This window comes from Phyllobates terribilis, unplaced genomic scaffold (genome assembly GCF_046119375.1).
Source record: "Phyllobates terribilis strain yellow unplaced genomic scaffold, ASM4611937v1 Scaffold_31__1_contigs__length_13893835, whole genome shotgun sequence".
Lineage (NCBI taxonomy): Eukaryota > Metazoa > Chordata > Amphibia > Anura > Dendrobatidae > Phyllobates > Phyllobates terribilis.
In genome coordinates this window covers 13670389-13678774 of record NW_027362791.1, presented here as the reverse complement: position 1 = coordinate 13678774, position 8386 = coordinate 13670389, and positions in this window count along the sequence as shown.

Genomic DNA, 8386 nt, shown 5'->3' with positions numbered 1-8386 from the left:
CTGACGCTAACCCTAGTTGTCCTGACGCCAACCCTAGTTGTCCTGACGCCAACCCTAGTTGTCCTGACGCTAACCCTAGTTGTACTGACGCTAACCCTAGTTGTCCTGACGCTAACCCTAGTTGTCCTGACGCTAACCCTACTTGTCCTGACGCTAACCCTAGTTGTCCTGACGCTAACCCTAGTTGTCCTGACGCTAACAATACTTTTCCTGACGCTAACCCTAGTTGTCCTGACGTTAACCCTACTTGTCCTGACGCTAACCCTACTTGTCCTGACGCTAACCCTAGTTGTCCTGACGCTAACGCTAGTTGTCCTGACGCTAACCCTAGTTGTCCTGACGCTAACCCTAGTTGTCCTGACGCTTACACTACTTGTCCTGACGCTAACCCTAGTTGTCCTGACGCTAACCCTAGTTGTCCTGACGCTAACCCTACTTGTCCTGATGCTAACCCTACTTGTCCTGACGCTAACCCTAGTTGTCCTGACGCTAACCCTAGTTGTCCTGATGCTAACCCTAGTTGTCCTGACGCTAACCCTAGTTGTCCTGACGCTAACCCTAGTTGTCCTGACGCTAACCCTAGTCGTCCTGACGCTAACCCTAATTGTCCTGACGCTAACCTTAGTCGTCCTGACGCTAATCCTAGTTGTCCTGACGCTAACCCTAGTTGTCCTGACGCTAACCCTACTTGTCCTGACGCTAACCCTACTTGTCCTGACGCTAACCCTACTTGTCCTGACGCTAACCCTAGTTGTCCTGACGCTAACCCTAGTTGTCCTGACGCTAACTCTAGTTGTCCTGACGCTAACCCTAGTTGTCCTGACGCTAACCCTAGTTGTCCTGACGCTAACCCTAGTTTTCCTGATGCTAACCCTACTTGTCCTGACGCTAACCCTAGTTGTCCTAACGCTAACCCTAGTTGTCCTGACGCTAACCCTACTTGTCCTGACGCTAACCCTAGTTGTCCTGACGCTAGCCCTAGTTGTCCTGACGCTAACCCTACTTATCCTGACGCTAACGCTACTTGTCCTGACGCTAACCCTAGTTGTCCTGACGCTAACCCTAGTTGTCCTGACGCTAACCCTACTTGTCCTGACGCTAACCCTACTTGTCCTGACGCTAACCATACTTGTCCTGACGCTAACCCTAGTTGTCCTGACGCTAACCCTAGTTGTCCTGACGCTAACTCTAGTTGTCCTGACGCTAACCCTAGTTGTCCTGACGCTAACTCTAGTTGTCCTGACGCTAACCCTAGTTGTCCTGACGCTAACCCTAGTTGTCCTGACGCTAACCCTAGTTTTCCTGACGCTAACCCTAGTTGTCCTGACGCTAACCCTACTTGTCCTGACGCTAACCCTAGTTGTCCTAACGCTAACCCTAGTTGTCCTGACGCTAACCCTAGTTGTCCTGACGCTAACCCTACTTGTCCTGACGCTAACCCTAGTTGTCCTGATGCTAGCCCTAGTTGTCCTGACGCTAACCCTACTTGTCCTGACGCTAACGCTACTTGTCCTGACGCTAACCCTAGTTGTCCTGACGCTAACCCTAGTTGTCCTGACGCTAACCCTACTTGTCCTGACGCTAACCCTACTTGTCCTGACGCTAACCCTACTTGTCCTGACGCTAACCATACTTGTCCTGACGCTAACCCTAGTTGTCCTGACGCTAACCCTAGTTGTCCTGACGCTAACCCTAGTTTTCCTGATGCTAACCCTAGTTGTCCTGACGCTAACCCTAGTTGTCCTAACGCTAACCCTAGTTGTCCTGACGCTAACCCTAGTTGTCCTGACGCTAACCCTACTTGTCCTGACGCTAACCCTAGTTGTCCTGACGCTAACCCTAGTTGTCCTGACGCTAACCCTACTTGTCCTGACGCTAACGCTACTTGTCCTGACGCTAACCCTAGTTGTCCTGACGCTAACCCTAGTTGTCCTGACGCTAACCCTACTTGTCCTGACGCTAACCCTACTTGTCCTGACGCTAACCCTAGTTGTCCTGACGCTAACCCTACTTGTCCTGACGCTAACCCTAGTTGTCCTGACGCTAACACTAGTTGTCCTGACGCTAACCCTACTTGTCCTGACGCTAACCCTAGTTGTCCTGACGCTAACCCTAGTTGTCCTGACGCTAACCCTACTTGTCCTGACGCTAACGCTACGTGTCCTGACGCTAACCCTAGTTGTCCTGACGCTAACCCTAGTTGTCCTGACGTTAACCCTACTTGTCCTGACGCTAACCCTACTTGTCCTGATGCTAACCCTACTTGTTCTGACGCTAACCCTAGTTGTCCTGACGCTAACCCTAGTTGTCCTGACGCTAACCCTACTTGTCCTGACGCTAACCCTAGTTGTCCTGACGCTAACCCTAGTTGTCCTGACGCTAACACTAGTTGTCCTGACGCTAACCCTACTTGTCCTGACGCTAACCCTAGTTGTCCTGACGCTAACCCTAGTTGTCCTGACGCTAACCCTACTTGTCCTGACGCTAATGCTACGTGTCCTGACGCTAACCCTAGTTGTCCTGACGCTAACCCTAGTTGTCCTGACGCTAACCCTACTTGTCCTGACGCTAACCCTACTTGTCCTGACGCTAACCCTACTTGTCCTGACGCTAACCATACTTGTCCTGACGCTAACCCTAGTTGTCCTGACGCTAACCCTAGTTGTCCTGACGCTAACCCTAGTTTTCCTGATGCTAACCCTAGTTGTCCTGACGCTAACCCTAGTTGTCCTAACGCTAACCCTAGTTGTCCTGACGCTAACCCTAGTTGTCCTGACGCTAACCCTACTTGTCCTGACGCTAACCCTAGTTGTCCTGACGCTAACCCTAGTTGTCCTGACGCTAACCCTACTTGTCCTGACGCTAACGCTACTTGTCCTGACGCTAACCCTAGTTGTCCTGACGCTAACCCTAGTTGTCCTGACGCTAACCCTACTTGTCCTGACGCTAACCCTACTTGTCCTGACGCTAACCCTAGTTGTCCTGACGCTAACCCTACTTGTCCTGACGCTAACCCTAGTTGTCCTGACGCTAACCCTACTTGTCCTGACGCTAACGCTACTTGTCCTGACGCTAACCCTAGTTGTCCTGACGCTAACACTAGTTGTCCTGACGCTAACCCTACTTGTCCTGACGCTAACCCTAGTTGTCCTGACGCTAACCCTAGTTGTCCTGACGCTAACCCTACTTGTCCTGACGCTAATGCTACGTGTCCTGACGCTAACCCTAGTTGTCCTGACGCTAACCCTAGTTGTCCTGACGCTAACCCTAGTTGTCCTGACGTTAACCCTACTTGTCCTGACGCTAACCCTACTTGTCCTGATGCTAACCCTACTTGTTCTGACGCTAACCCTAGTTGTCCTGACGCTAACCCTAGTTGTCCTGACGCTAACCCTACTTGTCCTGACGCTAACCCTAGTTGTCCTGACGCTAACCCTAGTTGTCCTGACGCTAACACTAGTTGTCCTGACGCTAACCCTACTTGTCCTGACGCTAACCCTAGTTGTCCTGACGCTAACCCTTGTTGTTCTGACGCTAACCCTACTTGTCCTGACGCTAATGCTACGTGTCCTGACGCTAACCCTAGTTGTCCTGACGCCAACCCTAGTTGTCCTGACGCCAACCCTAGTTGTCCTGACGCTAACCCTAGTTGTCCTGACGCTAACCCTAGTTGTCCTGACGCTAACCCTAGTTTTCCTGACGCTAACCCTAGTTGTCCTGACGCTAACCCTAGTTGTCCTGACGCTAACCCTAGTTGTCCTAACGCTAACCCTAGTTGTCCTGACGCTAACCCTAGTTGTCCTGACGCTAACCCTACTTTTTCTGACGCTAACCCTAGTTGTCCTGACGCTAACCCTAGTTGTCCTGACGCTAACCCTAGTTGTCCTGACGCTTACCCTAGTTGTCCTGATGCCTACCCTAGTTGTCCTGACGCCAACCCTAGTTGTCCTGACGCCAACCCTAGTTGTCCTGACGCTAACCCTAGTTGTCCTGACGCCAACCCTAGTTGTCCTGACGCGAACCCTAGTTGTCCTGACGCTAACCCTAGTTGTCCTGACGCTAACCCTAGTTGTCCTGACGCTAACCCTAGTTGTCCTGACGCCTACCCTAGTTGTCCTGACGCCAACCCTAGTTGTCCTGACGCTAACCCTAGTTGTCCTGATGCTAACCCTAGTTGTCCTGACGCTAACCCTACTTGTCCTGACGCTAACCCTAGTTGAAATGACGCTAACCCTAGTTGTACTGACGCTAACCCTAGTTGTCCTGACGCTAACCCTAGTTGTCCTGACGCTAACCCTAGTTGTCCTGAAGCTAACACTAGTTGTCCTGACGCTAACCCTAGTTGTCCTGACGCTAACCCTAGTCGACCTGACGCTAACCCTAGTCGTCCTGACGCTAACCCTAGTTGTCCTGATGCTAACCTTAGTTGTCCTGACGCTAACCCTACTTGTCCTGACGCTAACCCTACTTGTCCTGACGCTAACCCTACTTGTCCTGACGCTAACCGTAGTTGTCCTGATGCTAACCCTAGTTGTCCTGACGCTAACCCTAGTTGTCCTGACGCTAACCCTAGTTGTCCTGACGCTAACCCTAGTTGTCCTGACGCCTACCCTAGTTGTCCTGACGCCAACCCTAGTTGTCCTGACGCCAACCCTTGTTGTCCTGATGCCAATCCTAGTTGTCCTGACGCTAACCCTAGTTGTCCTGACGCTAACCCTAGTTGTCCTGACGCTAACCCTAGTTGTCCTGACGCTAACTCTACTTGTCCTGACGCTAACCCTAGTTTTCCTGACGCTAACCCTAGTTGTCCTGACACTAACCCTACTTGTCCTGACGCTAACCCTAGTTGTCCTGACGCTAACCCTAGTTGTCCTGACGCTAACCCTACTTGTCCTGATGCTAACCCTACTTGTCCTGACGCTAACCCTAGTTGTCCTGACGCTAACCCTAGTTGTCCTGACGCTAACCCTACTTGTCCTGACGCTAACCCTAGTTGTCCTGACGCTAACCCTAGTTGTCCTGACGCTAACCCTACTTGTCCTGATGCTAACCCTAGTTGTCCTGACGCTAACCCTAGTTGTCCTGATGCCTACCCTAGTTGTCCTGACGCCAACCCTAGTTGTCCTGACGCCAACCCTAGTTGTCCTGATGCTAACCCTAGTTGTCCTGACGCTAACCCTACTTGTCCTGAGGCTAACCCTAGTTGTCCTGACGCTAACCCTAGTTGTCCTGACGCTAACCCTAGTTGTCCTCATGCCTACCCTAGTTGTCCTGACGCCAACCCAAGTTGTCCTGACGCTAACCCTAGTTGTCCTGACGCCAACCCTAGTTGTCCTGACGCTAACCCTAGTTGTCCTGACGCTAACCCTAGTTGTCCTGACGCTAACCCTAGTTGTCCTGACGCCTACCCTAGTTGTCCTGACGCCAACCCTAGTTGTCCTGATGCCAATCCTAGTTGTCATGACGCTAACCCTACTTGTCCTGACGCTAACCCTAGTTGTCCTGACGCTAACCCTAGTTGTCCTGACGCTAACCCTACTTGTCCTGACGCTAACGCTACTTGTCCTGACGCTAACCCTAGTTGTCCTGACGCTAACCCTACTTGTCCTGACGCTAACCCTACTTGTCCTGACGCTAACCCTACTTGTCCTGACGCTAACCCTACTTGTCCTGACGCTAACCATACTTGTCCTGACGCTAACCCTAGTTGTCCTGACGCTAACCCTAGTTGTCCTGACGCTAACCCTAGTTTTCCTGACGCTAACCCTAGTTGTCCTGACGCTAACCCTAGTTGTCCTGACGCTAACCCTAGTTGTCCTAACGCTAACCCTAGTTGTCCTGACGCTAACCCTAGTTGTCCTGACGCTAACCCTACTTTTTCTGACGCTAACCCTAGTTGTCCTGACGCTAACCCTAGTTGTCCTGACGCTTACCCTAGTTGTCCTGATGCCTACCCTAGTTGTCCTGACGCCAACCCTAGTTGTCCTGACGCCAACCCTAGTTGTCCTGACGCTAACCCTAGTTGTCCTGACGCCAACCCTAGTTGTCCTGACGCGAACCCTAGTTGTCCTGACGCTAACCCTAGTTGTCCTGACGCTAACCCTAGTTGTCCTGACGCTAACCCTAGTTGTCCTGACGCCTACCCTAGTTGTCCTGACGCCAACCCTAGTTGTCCTGACGCTAACCCTAGTTGTCCTGATGCTAACCCTAGTTGTCCTGACGCTAACCCTACTTGTCCTGACGCTAACCCTAGTTGAAATGACGCTAACCCTAGTTGTACTGACGCTAACCCTAGTTGTCCTGACGCTAACCCTAGTTGTCCTGACGCTAACCCTAGTTGTCCTGAAGCTAACACTAGTTGTCCTGACGCTAACCCTAGTTGTCCTGACGCTAACCCTAGTCGACCTGACGCTAACCCTAGTCGTCCTGACGCTAACCCTAGTTGTCCTGATGCTAACCCTAGTTGTCCTGACGCTAACCCTACTTGTCCTGACGCTAACCCTACTTGTCCTGACGCTAACCGTAGTTGTCCTGACGCTAACCCTAGTTGTCCTGACGCTAACTCTAGTTGTCCTGACGCTAACCCTAGTTGTCCTGATGCTAACCCTAGTTGTCCTGACGCTAACCCTAGTTGTCCTGATGCTAACACTAGTTGTCCTGACGCTAACCCTAGTTGTCCTGACGCTAACCCTAGTTGTCCTGACGCTAACCCTAGTTGTCCTGACGCCTACCCTAGTTGTCCTGACGCCAACCCTAGTTGTCCTGACGCCAACCCTTGTTGTCCTGATGCCAATCCTAGTTGTCCTGACGCTAACCCTAGTTGTCCTGACGCTAACCCTAGTTGTCCTGACGCTAACCCTAGTTGTCCTGACGCTAACTCTACTTGTCCTGACGCTAACCCTAGTTTTCCTGACGCTAACCCTAGTTGTCCTGACACTAACCCTACTTGTCCTGACGCTAACCCTAGTTGTCCTGACGCTAACCCTAGTTGTCCTGACGCTAACCCTACTTGTCCTGATGCTAACCCTACTTGTCCTGACGCTAACCCTAGTTGTCCTGACGCTAACCCTAGTTGTCCTGACGCTAACCCTACTTGTCCTGACGCTAACCCTAGTTGTCCTGATGCTAACCCTAGTTGTCCTGACGCTAACCCTACTTGTCCTGATGCTAACCCTAGTTGTCCTGACGCTAACCCTAGTTGTCCTGATGCCTACCCTAGTTGTCCTGACGCCAACCCTAGTTGTCCTGACGCCAACCCTAGTTGTCCTGATGCTAACCCTACTTGTCCTGACGCTAACCCTACTTGTCCTGAGGCTAACCCTAGTTGTCCTGATGCTAACCCTAGTTGTCCTGACGCTAACCCTAGTTGTGCTCATGCCTACCCTAGTTGTCCTGACGCCAACCCTAGTTGTCCTGACGCCAACCCTAGTTGTCCTGACGCTAACCCTAGTTGTCCTGACGCCAACCCTAGTTGTCCTGACGCCAACCCTAGTTGTCCTGACGCTAACCCTAGTTGTCCTGACGCTAACCCTAGTTGTCCTGACGCTAACCCTAGTTGTCCTGACGCCTACCCTAGTTGTCCTGACGCCAACCCTAGTTGTCCTGACGCCAACCCTACTTGTCCTGATGCCAATCCTAGTTGTCATGACGCTAACCCTAGTTGTCCTGACGCTAACCCTAGTTGTCCTGACGCTAACCCTAGTTGTCCTGACGCTAACTCTACTTGTCCTGACGCTAACCCTAGTTTTCCTGACGCTAACCCTAGTTGTCCTGACACTAACCCTACTTGTCCTGACGCTAACCCTAGTTGTCCTGACGCTAACCCTAGTTGTCCTGATGCCTACCCTAGTTGTCCTGACGCCAACCCTAGTTGTCCTGACGCCAACCCTAGTTGTCCTGATGCTAACCCTAGTTGTCCTGACGCCAACCCTAGTTGTCCTGACGCGAACCCTAGTTGTCCTGACGCTAACCCTAGTTGTCCTGACGCTAACCCTAGTCGTCCTGACGCTAACCCTAGTTGTCCTGATGCTAACCCTAGTTGTCCTGAAGCTAACCCTAGTTGTCCTGACGCTAACCCTAGTTGTCCTGACGCTAACCCTAGTTGTCCTGATGCTAACCCTAGTTGTCCTGACGCTAACCCTAGTTGTCCTGACGCTAACCCTAGTTGTCCTGACGCCTACCCTAGTTGTCCTGACGCCAACCCTAGTTGTCCTGACGCCAACCCTAGTTGTCCTGACGCCAATCCTAGTTGTCCTGACGCTAACCCTAGTTGTCCTGACGCCAACCCTAGTTGTCCTGACGAAAACCCTAGTTGTCCTGACGCTAACCCTAGTTGTCCTGACGCTAACCCTAGTTGTCCTGACGCTAACCCTACTTGTCCTGACGC